This window comes from Stegostoma tigrinum, chromosome 8, assembly GCF_030684315.1.
Source record: "Stegostoma tigrinum isolate sSteTig4 chromosome 8, sSteTig4.hap1, whole genome shotgun sequence".
NCBI lineage: Eukaryota > Metazoa > Chordata > Chondrichthyes > Orectolobiformes > Stegostomatidae > Stegostoma > Stegostoma tigrinum.
Genome location: NC_081361.1, coordinates 77,054,048 through 77,070,427, shown reverse-complemented (window position 1 = coordinate 77,070,427; position 16,380 = coordinate 77,054,048). Strand labels below are relative to the sequence as shown.

At 42.4% G+C, this 16,380-nt stretch overlaps 1 protein-coding gene across 1 annotated transcript in view; it reads left to right on the top strand.

Annotated features, from left to right (window-relative positions):
* LOC125456234 (CMP-N-acetylneuraminate-beta-1,4-galactoside alpha-2,3-sialyltransferase-like) overlaps window positions 1-16,380 on the top strand; it is a 543,155-nt gene that overhangs the window by 87,916 nt on the left and 438,859 nt on the right. The window lies entirely within an intron of this gene.

The window sequence follows — 16,380 nt, the reverse complement described above, 5'->3', positions numbered from 1 at the left end:
TGGCTCCACACATTACCTCCATCTTTAATCCTTCAGTGGGCCTACTTGTTCACTAGCTACCCGCTTTTGCCTAATATTATGTTTAAAATGTGTAAGTGATGTGAGTGCAGAGTCAGAGCTACCATATTGTTCAACCACAAACTAATACTGTGTCCCCAAAACTTGGCTTGTTTGATAAACAGAAAATCTGTAAGAGTTTCAGTCTGCATCAAAAACAGTATTTTGATTTTGGAGTCTTATTATTAAGATCCTTCACCTTGAATGCAAAAGTCACCAACGTGGTTTAGTTGATAAAGGTAATGGCATTGGGTCTTCAGAACATTATTGTTTTGTAATTAAAACAATAGTGAGAGAGAAACTCAACAGTTCTCAAAATATCTCTGGAGAGCGAAACTGCTTAAGTTCAAAATAAGAGTTATATTGGACTGAACATTAATTCTTTCTTTCTTTTAAAAATATGTTGTTACCATAATAGAAAACATAGGCAATTCTTAATGATTGTGGAATTCCAATCAGATGTGAAGGTGTTTAACAATTATGATGATGTTAATACACAGTATGCATCTAATTCAACAGGTTATAACTTTTACACTTTTTTTTACATGTGCAGCACAAGTTTGTAAGTTCTTGTCAATTCTTACGGTTTCCCATTGATTATAGCCTGAAAGTGCCTCAATATCATATGTTCTGGGGACGTAAAATCACTGATACCAGCTTCTGGATTTCCAGGTTATTCTGCGTAATAGTGGAGTCCAGGTATTTTTGTTAGCTCAATGATGCAATGGTAGGAGTTTTGCCATCCACTACCTTTGAAAAATCCATGCAATAGACTTTCTAGGGGTATCCAAGTGGATTCGAATTTTTCCTTTAGTATCCATTTCAAGTTGCTACGCTTCTGTTTGGCTTTCAATTGGGTTCTTGAAATAATTTGTACAAGCTCAGCACAGTGCTTTTAGTCTATAGTCATAAATTTTACATATTGATGAATTTTGAATATTCTCAGTGACATTTTAATGTATTTAAGACTTACTTGATGTGTCGAATGCTCCTCTTAATGAGATAATTCTGAACTCCATTTTCATTATTCTTAACTCTTGATTTTCTTACTATTGAAAATTCATCACAACTTTGAAGATACTTAACTTCCCAATCTTGATACTTCGCTATGGTAGAGAAATCCACAGATTGACTACTGAGAAAAGGAATCTCTTCGCATCACTATCTTCAATGGGCAAAAACTTACTTCACGATTATGCCTTCTGGTAATAGACTTGCCCACAAGGGGAAACAACCACCCCATCAGGCACCCTAAATAGAGTTTTTTCTCATTCTTCTAAATTTGCAGTGAGTACAGGTCTGATCTCCTTAACTTTTCCTCAAAATCTTTCCAAACCCAGAATCAACCTAGTGAACCTTCTGTGGATTGCTTCCAATGCAATAAATCTTTCCTTGGGTGAGGGGAACAGAATTGTTTATATTACTCCAGCTGTAGTTTAACAAGTGCCTTTGTATTGTTTTAGCAAGATCTGCCTATTTTTATAATTCATTCCCTTCAAAATAAAGCCCAACAACCCAATTGCTTTTCCTATTACCTGCTGAACATAACTGCCAGCTCTTTGTGATTCATGCACGAGGACTCTCAAGTCCTTGTGTGCTTCAGCTTTCTGCACTTTTCCACAATTTAAATAATATTCAGTTCTTCTGTTCTTCCTGCGTTAAGTTCATAACTTCTCTTTTTCCTACATTAGGTTTCAACTGCCAAGTCTTCACTAATCCCTTGACTTTTTTTTAAATCTTTAAACTATTTGTGTCGTTCTCAGTACTTGCCTTCCCATCTAATTTTCTGTCATACACAAGCTAGGCAATAGTATATTCACTTCTGTCATTAATGTATATTGTAAATAATTGTGGCCCCAGCAGCCTTATCTGTGATATCTTATTAAACACCTTCAGGAAATCCAAATGTATTACATATACTGGTCTAACTTTATCCTGCTTGCTATCTCCTCAAAGAATTTTAATACATTTGTGAGGCATGATTTCACCTTCATGAAACCATGCAGACTTTGCTTTATTTTGAAATTTCTAAATGCTCTATTATAATAGCATATAACATTTTACCGATGACTGATATATTAAGTTAACTGGCCTACAGTTACCTGTTTTCTTTTGGTTCCCTTTTTAAAATGTTTGTTACATTGTCAATTTTACAATCCTGAGTCTCATCCCAAATCTAAATATTCGTGGAAGATTACTACTCTGTGTATCCATCTTACCTCCACCCCTATGGATTCTGCATCGTCTGATCCTAGATCATTTCTTCCTATTATACTTATTCCGTCTCATTAACAAACGTACCCCACCACCCACCCTCCCTTGCTGTCCTTCCAAAAGATCACAGACCCCTGATTTTTTTAAGTTCCCAGTTTTGATCTCCTTGTAACCATATCTCTCTAATGGCTATATGATCATATCCACTAACCTCTTTGTTACTTTTAATTCATGAATTTCTAAAAGTGATCTGTATTGGTTTTATATGCAATAGAAATTATTCCATTTATTCATTAGGATTTTGTAATCACCATGATTAAACATTGCTGAGTCAGTATTTAATGCATCGCTCAAAGATTGGTGCACAGTTGGAGGAGACAAATAGGTGTTATACGAAGTGTCTATATTTCTTTCAGCAGTTTCCACCATTTCAGTTTTAAAAATGTATCCAAGTAATTCCTCTGAGACTGAAACTCATTAACACCCACAAATATTTAATTTGTAAGTGTCTTTCATACCCTCAGGACATTCAGAAGTACTATAGAGCTAATGATGTATGTTAAGTGTAGTCACTTTTGTAATACAGAAGACTGGCAGCCAGTTCAAGCACAGTCAGCTCCAACAAACAACGGTTTGTAATAAGAAATAAATTATCTGTTTGCATTCATGTTGCCTGAGGAATAAATATTAACCTGGACAGTGAACGTGAAACAGTTTTAAAAAATCTCTCAAATTAAGAACTTATTTTAAGAGCAATAAGTCTGTAATTTCTGATTGGTTTCACCATGGGAATCGTAAGAATCTACTGACAAGCATTGAAAATGATCAGAAAAATCCATCTGGTTCATAAGGTCCTTCAGGGAAGAAAATCTGCCATCCTTGCTTGGCCCAGCCTTAATGTGACTCCAGAGCCACCACAAAATAGTCAACTCTCAACTGCCCTTTGAAATGGCCTAGCCTCAACAAGCCGCTCTGTTGTGTAAACTCTGCAAAGTCTGAACAAAGAGGAAACCAGACGGATCACCAGGCATTAACGTAGGTATGACAAAAAAAAACCCAGCAGAAACAGCACTGTTGACCCTGCAAAGTCCTCCTTATCAACACGTGCAGGCTAGTACCAAAATTGGGAGCGATGTCTCTCAGACTAGTCAAGCAACAGACAAACTTAATTATACTCACAGAATCACACCTTACAGGCAATGTCCCAATTACTGTCATCACTATCCCTAGATATTTCGTGTCCATAGGAAGGTCAGACCCAGCAAAGGTGGTGGCACAATGATATACAGATAGGAGAGTTGCCCTGGGATTCCTCAACATTGACTCTGGACCCCATGAAGTCACATGGCTTCAGATTAAATATGGACAAGGAAACCTTTTGCTGATAATTATGCTGTCCTCAGCTGATGCTGAAAAACGCTTGGAGGAAGTACGGTGGGTGGCACGGGCACAAAATATACTTTGGCTGGGGAATTTCAATGTCTACCATCAAAAGTGGCTCAGCAGTAGCACTACTGATTGAGCTGGTTAGTTCCTAAAGGAGATAGCTGCAAGACTACATCTGTGACAAACAGTGATAGAACAATCAAGAGGAAAAACACACCCAAATTTTTACCAATGTGCCAGCTGCAGATGCATCTGTTCATGACAGTATCACTAATTATTGATCACCACACAGTCGTTGTAAAGATGAAGTCCCACCTTTTACATTGAGAATATCCTCCATCGTGTTGTACGGCACTATCACTTTGCTAAATGAGACAGACTTCAAACAGATCTAGCAACTGAAGACTGGGCATCCATGAGGCAATCTGGGCCATCAACAGCGCAGAATTGTACTCCAGCACAATCTGCAACCTCCTTGCCCAGCATTACCCCCCCACTCAACCATTACCATCAAGCCAGAGGATCAAACCTGGTTCAATGGAGATTGCAGGAGGGCCTCTCAGGAGCAGCATCAGGCATAAATAACATTGAGGTGTCAACCTGGTGAAACTACCAAACAGGGATACCCATGTGCCAAACAGCAAAAACACAAGTGATAGACAGAGCTAAGTAATCCTACAACCAAGTGATCAGATCTAAGCTCTGCGGTCCTATCATATCCATCCATGAATGTTGATAGACAGTTGAACAGCTCTGCAAATTTCCTCACTCTCAATGATGGAACAGAACCACCCATCAGTGCAGAAGGTAATACAGAAGCATTTGCAAAAATCTTCAACCAGAAATGATCCATCTCAGCCTCCTCCAGTGGTCGCCAGCATCACATTCACTCACATGATAACAAGAAACAGTTGGAGACACTGGATTGCACAAAGGCTATGGGCCCTGACAACTTCCCAGCAATACTACTACAGACTTAAGCTTCAGAATTTACTGCTCTCCTACCTGTTCCAGTATAGTTACAACACTGGCATCCACACAACAATGAGGAAAATTGCCCAGGTGTTGCTTGTAGACAAAAGGCACGACAAATCTAATCAGGCCAATTACTCCCTCAATCAGTCTATTCTCAATCATCAACAAAGTGATGCAAGATGTCATCTACAGTGCTATTAAGCAGCACCTGCTTAGCAATAATCTACACAATGATGCCCAGTTTGGTTTCCATCAGGGCTCCCAACCTCATTTCAACTTTGGTTCAAATGTGGACAAGTGTGCTCAATGTCAGAGGTGAGATGAGAGTGATAGCCCTTGACATAGGTTTATACAGTGCAGAAAAAGTCCTTTCGCCCATCAGGTCAACACTGACGTAACTATCACTAAAAGTGCACTAATCCCAATTTCCTGCACTTGTCTCATATCCTTGAATGTTGTGATACTGAGGTGCTCATCCAAATACTTTATAAAGGTTGTAAGATTTTTGGCATCCTCTACCCTCGCAGGCAATGCATTTCAGATTCCCAACACCTGCTGTGTGGAAAGTTTTTAATCCCCAATTCCACCTAAATCTCTTGCCTCCGCTTGGTTTCCCCAATGTAGAGGAAGCCACACCGGGTACAGTGGATGTAGTATACTACATTGGGGAAACCAAGCGGAGGCTTGGGGACCGCTTTGCAGAACACCTCTGCTCGGTTCGCAATAAACAACTGCACCTCCCAGTCGCAAACCATTTCCACTCCCCCTCCCATTCTTTAGATGACATGTCCATCATGGGCCTCCTGCAGTGCCACAATGATGCCACCCGAAGGTTGCAGGAACAACAACTCATGTTCCGCTTGGGAACCCTGCAGCCCAATGGTATCAATGTGGACTTCACCAGCTTCAAAATCTCCCCTTCCCCAACTGCATTCCAAAACCAGCCCAGTTCGTCCCCTCCCCTCACTGCACCACACAACCAGCCCAGCTCTTCCCCTCCACCCACTGCATCCCAAAACCAGTCCAACCTGTCTCTGCCTCCCTAACCTGTTCTTCCTCTCACCCATCCCTTCCTCCCACCCCATGCCGCACCTCCATCTCCTACCTACTAACCTCATCCCACCTCCTTGACCTGTCCGTCTTCCCTGGACTGACCTATCCCCTCCCTACCTCCCCACCTATACTCTCCTCTCCACCTATCTTCTTTTCTCTCCATCTTTGGTCCGCCTCCCCCCCCCTCCCTATTTATTCCAGAACCCTCTCCCCATCCCCCTCTCTGATGAAGGGTCTAGGCCCGAAACGTCAGCTTTTGTGCTCCTGAGATGCTGCTGGGCCTGCTGTGTTCATCCAGCCTCACATTTTATTATCTTGGAATTCTCCAGCATCTGCAGTTCCCATTATCACTTCCTTCAATACCATGTTCTTTTAAACTTCTCAATCAAGTAGCACCTTGTCAAAAGTTTTGCTATGAACACATTTTCAAAAACTTCTATCAGATTTCATAGACATGAAGTCCCTGTGACAAAGCCAAGTTGGCTATCCCTAATTGCCGATGGGAAGGAAGGGCGGTTTTTGTTTCTCCCTCTATTTAAAACAAAACCTACCTCAAGCAGCAAGTAGTCCTCTTGTTTTCAGTGGCAGCAGCGTGAGCCAGAGTACCGATGGGAAGGTAAGGTTGTTTTTGTTTCTCCTTGGATCTTAAAAACTTACCTCGCCCAGGAAGTGGCCCTCTTGTTCTCAGCGGCAGGTGTGTGGAGGGAACATGAGACAGGAAGAAACAGATAAATTCAAGCATTGGCTAAACCCAAAACACTACATGTGCAGTGTCTCCCACCTGCCATCCTCCTCGAACCAAAAATGACTTTGTGGAGGTTTGGTAAGTAAGGTATTTTTTATTCTTCTGGAAATCTCGAGTAGAGGGAATGGAAACTAGGGCAGTTGCATGCTCCTCTTGCAGGATGTGGGAGGTAAGGGTCACTAGTGGTGTCCCCTCTGACTTCACCTGCGAGAAGTGCACCCAATTCCAGCTCCTCAAAAACTGTGTTAGGGAACTGGAGCTGGACAAGCTCCGGATCATTCAGGAGGCTGAGGGGTGATAGAGAGGAGTTACAGGGAGGTGGTCACATCCAGGTGCAGGAAAGACGTAGCTGGGTGACTATTAAGGTGAAAGGGAATAGGCAGATAGTACAGGGATCCCCTGTGGTCGTTCCCCTCAATAATAAGTATACCGTTTTGGATACTGTTAGGGCGAACAACCTACCAGGGGAAGGCTACAGCAGACAGGTCTCTGGCACTGAACCTGACCCTGTGGCAAAGAAGGGAAGTGGGTAGAATAGGAGAGCAATTGTAGTGGGGGATTCAATAGTAAGAGGCATAGACAGGCAGTTCTGTGGGCGCAAATAAGATGAAAGGATGATATGTTGCCTCCTGGGTGCCAGGGTCTGTGATGCCTCTGATCGTGTCGTCAAGATCTTTAAGAGGGAGGGTGAGCATCCAGCAGTCATGGTACACATCGGTAGGAAAAGGACTGAGAATGTGAAAAATGAGTACAGGGAGTTAGGTTGGAAGCTGAAGTCCAGGACAAACAGGGTAGTTATCTCTGAATTACTACCAGTGCCACATGATAACGAAGTAGGAAATAGGGAGGGAGTGCAGCTAAACATGTGGCTACAGGGCTGGTATAGGAGTCAGGGCTTCCATTATGTGGGTAAGCGGAGCACATTCTGGGGAAGGTGGGACCTGTACAGTAAGGACAGACTGCACCTGAACTGGAAGGGCACAAATATTCTGGGAGGGAGGTTTGCTAGAGCTGTACAGGAAGACTTAAATGAGTTTGGCACGGGGTGGGGAACCGGATTTATAATTCGGAGGATGAGGTATTTGGCTTTCCAACAGACACAACAGGGAGTGAGGTGGTTTATGAAGAAATGCAGTTGATGGAGCATAATTGCAGACACCGAGATGGTTTGAGGTGTGTATACTTCAATGCAAGAAGTATCAGAAATAAAGCTGATGAACTTAGAGCATGGGTCGGTACTTGGAACTACGATGTTGTGGCCATTACAGAAACTTGGCTAACTCTGAGAGGAATGGATGTTGGAAGTTCCAGGATTTGGATGCTTTAAAAGAAATAGAGAGGTTGGAAAAATAGGTGGGGGAGTGGCATTGCTAGTCAGGCCGCGTATAGCAGCTATGGAAAGGCAGTTCAAGAATGATATGTCAACAGAATCAGTTTGGGTTGAGGTCAGGAACAAGAAAGGAGCAGTCACTGTGTTGGGAGTGTTTTTTACAGATCTCCTAATAGTTGCAGAGAAGTAGAAGAGCAGATTGGGAGGCACGTACTGGAAAGGTGCAGAAGTCACAGGGTTGTAGTCATGGGTGACTTCAACTTTCCAAATGTTGATTGGAAACATTTTAGTTGTAATAGTTTGGATGGAGTAGATTTTGTCCAGTGTGCTCAGGAAGGATTCCCGACACAGTATGTAGATAGACCAACTTGAAGAGAGGCCACTTTGCATTTGGTGCTTGGCAACGAATCGGGCCAAGTGTTAGACGTGTTGGTAGGAGGGCATTTTGGCAGTAGAGATCATAACTCTCTGTTTGTTTCATGATAGTCGTGGATAAAGATATGTACATACGGCAGGGTAAGGGTAATTACAATTCAGTTCGGCAAGAACTGGGTAACATAAATTGGAAACAGATGCTGTCGAGGAAGAGCACCACAGAAATGTGAAGATTGTTTAGGGAATGCATACTGCATGTGCTCGATATGTTTGTCCCTCACAGGCAAGGAAGATGCGGTTGAGTGTGGGAGCCGTGGTTCTCGAAAGATGTCGAGCGACTGGTTAAGATCAAGAAGGAGGCTTATGTAAGGTTCAGGAAAAGAGAAACAGATGAAGGGTCTCGACCTGAAATGTCCAACTTTCCTGCTCCTCTGGTGCTGCTTGGCCTGCTGTGTTCATCCAGCTCCACACTGTGTTATCTCAGGCTCTAGAGGGATACATGTTAGCCAGAAAGGAGCTGAAGAAAGGGCTTAGGAGAGCTATAAGGGGGCTTGAGAAAACCTTGGCGGATAGGATCAAGGAAAACTCTAAGGCTTTTCACATGTATGTGTAGAACAAGAGAACGACCACATAAAGAGTAGGGCCGATCAAGGATTGTGAAGGGAATTTGTGCACAGAGTCTAAAGAGATAGGAGAGGTCCTTGACGAATACTTTTCTTCAGTATTCACAACTGAGGCCCAGTTGTAGAAGAGGACATTGTGATGCAGGTCGGCTAGAGGAAGTTGATGTTAGTAAACTAGATGTGCTAGGAATTCTGAGTAAGTTGAAGACAGATAAGTCCCCTGGACCTGATGGAATTTATCCAAGGATTCTATGAGAAGTGAGAGGCAGTATTGCAGGGCCTTTGGCAATGATCTTTTCATCCTTGCTGTCCACGGGTATAGTGCTGGAAGATTGGAGAGAGGCAAATGTCATTCGCTTGTTCAAAAAAGGAACAGGGATAACGCTGGAAGTTACAGGCCAGTTAGTCTAACATCAGTGGTGGGCAAATTATTGGTAAGACAGGATTTATGATCACCTGGAAAGACACAGTTTAATTTATGATAGCATGGATTTCTGAGGGATAGATCATACCTCTCAAACCTTATTGAATTCGTGACCAAACACGTGGATGAAGGTCGAGCAGTGGATGTGGTATACATGGATTTAAGTAAGGTGTTTGATAAGGTTCCCCATGTAGGCTCATGCAGAAGGTAAGGAGGCATGGGATAGCAGGAAATGAGGCAGATTGGATTCAGAATTGGCTGACCCTTAGAAGACAAAGTGTGGTAGTGGACGGAAAATATTCAGAATAGTGCTTAGTTACGAGTGGTGTACCACAAGGATCTGTTCTAGGTCTTCTGTTTGTGATTATTGTAAATGATTTGGATGAAGGAGTGGAAGGGTGGATTAACAAGTTTGCGGATGATATGAAGGTGGATCATGTTGACAATGCCGAGGTCTGTTGCAGGTTACAAAGGGACATTAGAATACAGAGCTGGCCTGAGGAGTGGTAGATGGAGTTTAACTCTGAAAAGTGTGAGGTGATTTATTTCAGAAGGACAGACTTGAAAACAGAATACAGGGTTAACGGAAGGATTCTTGGCAGTGTGGAGGAGCAGAGGGATCTCACAGTTCATGTTCACAGTTCCCTGAAAGCTGCCACCCAGGTGGATACAGTTGTTAAGAAGGCATATGGTGTGTTAACTTTCATTAATAGTGGGATTGAGTTCAAGAGCGGTGAAGTTATGCTCCAGTTGTACAAAAGCCTGGTTTGGCCACATCTGGAGTATTGCGTCCAGTTCTAGTTACCTGATTACAGGAAAGATGTGCAAGTGTTGGAAAAGGTGCAGAGGAGATTTACTAGGATGTTGCCTAGAATGGAGGGAAGGTCTTACAAGGAAAGGTTGAGAGAGGTAGGGTTTTCCTCTTTTGATGAAGGATGAGAGGTGACTTGATAGAGGTGTACAAAATGATCAGAGGTACAGATAGAGTAGATAGCCAGAGACTTTTGCTAGGGTGGAGATAGTTTTAAAGTGAAAAGAGGTAAATATTGGGGAGACGTCAGAGGTAGGGTCTTTAGTCAGTGGTAGGAGAGTGGAATACATTGCCGGAGAGGGTAGTGGAGTAGGCCTCATTAGGGGCATTTAAGCGGCTATTAGGTAGGCATCTGGAAGATAGTACAAGGTAGCAGTTAGATAGACCTTTCGGTTTTGGGTAAAAGTTTGGCATAACATTGTGGGCCGAAGGGCCTGGCCTGTACTGTGCTGTACTGTTCTAAGTGGATAATATTTTGTGCCTTCAAAATTTTAAAAATATTTTCCCTACCGCTGAAGTGAAACTCACCAGTCAATAATTTCCTAATTCATCTCTACCACCCTTCTTATCCTCCAGTCCTCTAGCGCTTGCCCCTTGTCCAGATAGGAATCAAAAATTTGTGTCAGAGCCCCTGCAATTTCCTGCCTCGTCTCCCTCAACAGCCTGGAATGCAACTTATCTGGGCCAGTGGATTGTCTATTTTTAAGCCCAACATAGCCCCAAACTGTGCAAGTTCCTCATCCAGCAGCTTTGCACACAGATTGCCCGCTTAGTCCCTAATGGGCTGTAGTTTTTCCCTGGTCAATCTCTTCCTTTTTATTTGTAAAATCCAGTTTGCACGTCATTTCTCGTGCCTGCTTTTTACTCTTGCTTTCCTAAGTTCTCTCCTGCATTTCCTGTAAAATTGGTCAATTATAATGTCTTTTCTTTCTCTTTCCTTTTAATGTATGCTTTTATATATGAATGTAGGTTATGAAAAATTCCCCTGGGATTTGATTGCTGTAATAAGTCCTACTTTGCTTTAACCTTAAAGCATTTGCTGTAATTTATTTTAGACAGGACTCCACAAACAGGATTGAGGGAAACAACATACTCACCCCTGCTTTCAGGGGAAAGAAAATAAGGAAATAAAATTTTAGAAACATCTCTGTTACAAAGACAAATGGCAAGCACAAAAACACAAACATACAGTTACCCCTAAACTCCTCCTTTTTATTACCTACATTAATTGATGCTGGCCTTTATTTCAACAAGGAGTGGAATACAAAGTGTGACTATCGCATGCATCAGTTACACAGAATTCTGATCAGAGCCTATCTAGAGAAGTATGTTGAGTTTTGGGCCCCACACTTAGAAACCATATTGTGACTTTATACGATATCAAAGCTGCATAAAGGGACCTTAGCAAAACTAACGTTAGACTAATTAGTGGCGAAATCCAGACCAGACTGTACAGGAAGGCCACACATAGGGACCAAATCCTGAACTTCAGTTGTGTGTGGTGGGATAGTTATGACTGGAGCTGCATTAAGACACTATTTAAATGAGCCATATCACAGACAACGGATCCCCAAGAAGTTCACCTGCTGTTGCCTATAAACCAAACCACACTTAGAGGACATGGTACGCCAGAAAAAAACAGTACCCTACATCAAAAGTATATCAGAAATGACAAGCAGACTCCTTAGACTGCATAGGATCATGATTGCACACAAACCTATTTCAATACTGCATGAAATGTTACCAAAGACTAAAGACCCCATCTTGACAGTAAACAAGACTAACACAATATACAGAATCCCATGCAACGAGTGCAATAGACTTTACATTGGACAAATGGGGAGGAAACTGATGACCAGGATACACAAACTCCAGCTGGCAGTTTGTGCTCCTGAGATGCTGCTTGGCCTGCTGTGTTCATCCAGCCTCACATTTTATTATCTTGGAATTCTCCAGCATCTGCAGTTCCCATTATCTCTGACAACTAATATTCACTTGTCTTCATACACACAGACAAAGAATGGCATCAGCTTGACTTGGTCAAAGTGACTAAACTGGGTCAAGCAAACAACAGATATGCAAGCCAATTTCTGGAAGCCTGGTTCTCAATGTGGGACTCCGTTAACAAACACTTAGAAACAGACCCCGTACGCAGTCTGCTGCTGAAAAACAGAACCAGCAATGACAAGACCCATACACCAGAGGGTCATATAAATTCGGAATGGAGCAGAAGTCCAATGCTTTGATTAGAGGTCGCACTGAAGATGTTGCCTAGAATGGTAACAAAATGTTCCTTGTTGGTATTGGCCGGCATGGTGGCTTAGTGGTTAGCACTGCAGCCTCACAGTGCCAGGGACCCGAGTTCAATTCCAAACTCGGATAACTGTGCGGAGTTTGCACGTTCTCCCTGTGTCTTGGATATTGTAGAAAACCCACTCCCTGTCGGTTTTCTCTGGGTGCTCCGGTTTCCTCCCACATCCGAAGATGTGCAGGCTAGGTGGATTGGCCATGCTAAATTGCGCATAGTGTTCAGGGCTGTGTGGGTTATAGGGGGATGGGTGTGGGTGGGATGCTCCAAGAGGCGGTGTGGACTTGTTGGGCTGAAGGGCCTGTTTCCACATTGTAGGGAATCTAATCTAATCAAACATCTGCACACCTCAGAACAATTGGTTCGGTGAGCAAATGAACAACCACATCCATAACCCAAGCTACAAATTTTCGCTACAATCCTAAAAGCCTGTCTGCCATCCACAAAGCACAAGTCAGGTGTGTGATGGAATACTCCCCACTTGCCTCAATGAGTGCCGCTCCAATAACACCCAAGAAACTGAATACCATCCAGCCCAAAGCAGACTTTTTGATTGGGACCACAACCATAAGCATCTAATCCCTCTACCACTGACACTATGGAGGCAGCAGTGTACACTATCTACAGCGCACTTCAGAAATTCACCTAAGATCCTAAGACAGCACCTTCCAAGCCCATGATTACTATCATCAAAAAGGACAAAAGTAGAAGTTATGCTCCAAGCCACTCACCCTCCTAACTGGGAAATACATTGCCATTCCTTCACAGCTGCTGGATCAGAAGCCTGAAATTCCCTCCCTAAGGGCATTGTGGATCTACAGCAAATGGACTGCAGCAGTTCAAGAAGGAAGCTCACCACCAACTTTTCAAGGGCCAGCCAGCAATACCCGTGTTCCACGAGTGAATTAAACAACTTAATTTATGGAGAAAACATTGGCTATTGCTTAATATCGGTTTCATTAATTTGAAATTATTTTTGTTTATTTTCTTTTTTATGTTTTCATTGTAGTATTTTGACACTTGCCTATGCATGATTTGCAGAAGTAACATTTGCTCATGTTTTTGTGTTTCATAGACAAGGAGGTGTAAATTAGATGTGCTAGATATGTCAAGGAAACCCAAGAGCACACAACTGAGAAGGTAGTATCTTACAGGAGCACAACATATTCATAGAATGATAGAATCCCTGTCAATTATTTCAAGAACTATATCAAGACCATGCTGGAATAGGTCAACCCACTTTGTATACCTTTGTTTTCTAATCCTTCAGAAAAAAACAAATGCACAACTAGTAGAAGATCTACTGAGTAGTAGTTAAATATGGCTGACCATCATGACTCAACACCAATGGAAGTGGCAGTGCTTGGTGTTGCATGAGTGCTATCATGGCAGCCCGTCAGTAGTGATAAGATGGGAGGCAATAATGTTGAGGCCATTTGACAGCTCTATTCTTTAGTGAAGTGCATGCTGATTGTGAACTGGCTGCTGTCATCTAGCGGATAGGTTGTGCTTGGGCAGTGAGTGACTTTACATACCTGGACTGTCAATCACGTCATACTGCCATCATCCACCAACTCAGTCACAGTAACTTTGATTGGCCCTGAATCAACATTAAAGGACGGAACACTGTGTAAGCAGTACAATACATGAGCAAGAGAGCAGTGTAACAGAATCAGCTGTGGCAGACCTGTCAGACGACAGGTAGACCTTGCTTCACCTTGTGAAGATGCTTGGTCTTGCATGTCAAGACAATGACAGCTTTTGTTATTAGAAGCAGATAATCCCCCATATGTCAGAGTCCTGAGGCATTGCAAAGCCATGGGCAGGCAATAGAGTGACAATGAAGTGTCTGAGCTCTCTCATAGTTCAGGAAATCAAGTATTTCAACTGCTCTTGAAGAGTCATATGCTATACATTGTGTATACAAGAACAGCATGCTGACATGCACAGAAATAGTGAGACTCTCTGCAACATGGAACACTTATTGTCACTGGCACAGAGATGCATGAGGTGGATACCAGCTGTGTCTCAGCTGGTGGTCTCATCCAGCAGGTAAGGTACTTCTACAAATGTTGGGGTATTCATAGTGGTTAATGAGGGAACCATCCCTTGAGTTCTGAAGAAGTGTCATTGGACCTGAAATGTCAACTCTGATTTCTCTTCACAGATGCTGCCAGACTTGCTGAGATTTTCCAGCAAATTTTGCTTTTTATTTCCTGATTTCCAGCATCTGCAGTTCTTCAAGTTGTTTTTTTGTCATTCCTTACATCCTTGGCCCCTTCAACTCAGCACCATCCCAGTAAAGGTTCTGTGATAATGCCTTCGCTTACAATGACACAGGTGCAGCAGCCTATGGAGAAGCCCATGTGGGCACCTCCATGGTGTGGACAGGCATTCAGCCTTATGCAGATACAATGCAAAAGGCTACTTCCATCTCTTCCCCAGCCACAGGAAAAGTAAACTGTAGGCACGAGCACGAGCACAAGGCAACGTGGTGTTACCAATGCTTGATAGGTCACTTTGTTGACGTTCTTTTGTTATTGAATAATCTGGCTATGATTAATCATCATGATAGTGACTGGCAGTGTATTTTTAAAGTTTGGAGAGAAAAGTGAAATTCATATTATTCATGGTGAACAAATGCCTGAGCTTGATGCTGTTGCAAGGTCTGTGATGTCAGGCAGTGGTGGCAGAAGAAACTCCATTCTTAGTGTTTTTGGCGGGCAAGGAGATTATTCAGGTGTGTGTTCTGGATAATTTTGCTTTTTGATGGAGGATGAATTGTAGAGCCATTTGTGAGAGGGCTAAAAGGCATTCATATTAAGAACTGCTCAGTCAGCATGTATGTTGTGGTCATGCTAGCCTGCCAACCATAAATCCTAGGTCCAAATGCATCTGCAGCAACACCTTTGACTTTTATTTTTCGTCAGAGGAAGAGTTGGGTAGCAGATTCTTTACTTCATCCAGCTCCAGGCTTCTTTGTACAGTTATACTGTGCAGTATGTAGCAAAACAAACCACATTGCATGCTGCCCTAACAAATGCAAAATACTGCTAATGCTGAAACTTTGATACAAACACAGAGAATGCAGGACACATTGAAGAAGTCTGGCAGCATCTATGGGAAAGAAACAGTTAATATTTGGAGTCTGATATGACTGTTCTGCTGAATTTCTCTAACAAGCTTTGCATTTGAGTGCGAGACACACTGACAGGCTTGTACAGAAGGGTAACACCCAGGCAACCAAGACACATTTTTGAGGTGCAATTCATCTGTTCAATACAAGAATGTATTACTAGATAGATCTAGTCATAGTGCTTTTTTGGATTTTGTAGAAGTGCTCTAGTGCATAACTGAACATTTTTCTTTACTATCATAAAATCACCTGTGGTAACTTTTTTTTTCATCTATTAACCACTACCAGTAAAACACCATATTTTCCAGTTGATTACTTAATATGCAAAGCCTGTAGACGGCAATGCAAATCATCAAAGAGGAGGGAACGGTAGTGAGACGGCTAGGGGCTAAATCAAAATGGTGCAGGTTTTATCCACTCGCAGCCACACAAGGTGCTTAGATGTGGGATGATGAGAACCAGCACCTGGAACTCCTATAATATGGTGGAATGATCACAACTGATGAGAGTGGTCAAGATTCACTTATGGTCACACACAATCTCAACTTTCAGTGAGTGGAAACCTTTTCATTTGTGGAAGTTACTAGTTAGTATGTTACACAGATGCAATTAATGATTTCCTAGACCTGAGAAAATGACTCAATAGTAGCCTAGTGTGCCTGCACTGTGCCAATTTTGTCAAAATGGACATTGTCGCTTTTTGCAGTGGTGACCTGAGCAAATTTAAGTTAATTAAGGAAAATCAGCATGAATTCAGGGTTAAATTACGTGTAACATGCTGAAGCTTCTGAGGTTACACAAGGGCTGGTGAGGATAATGGTTTACCAGAAGGCATATGCAAAAGATTAGTAAACAATGTTAGAGGTCACGAAAGAAAAACAGTGATTGCCAATTTAGAGTGGATTTCATTCAAACAATAAAATCAATCATCAGTTGGCAAAAT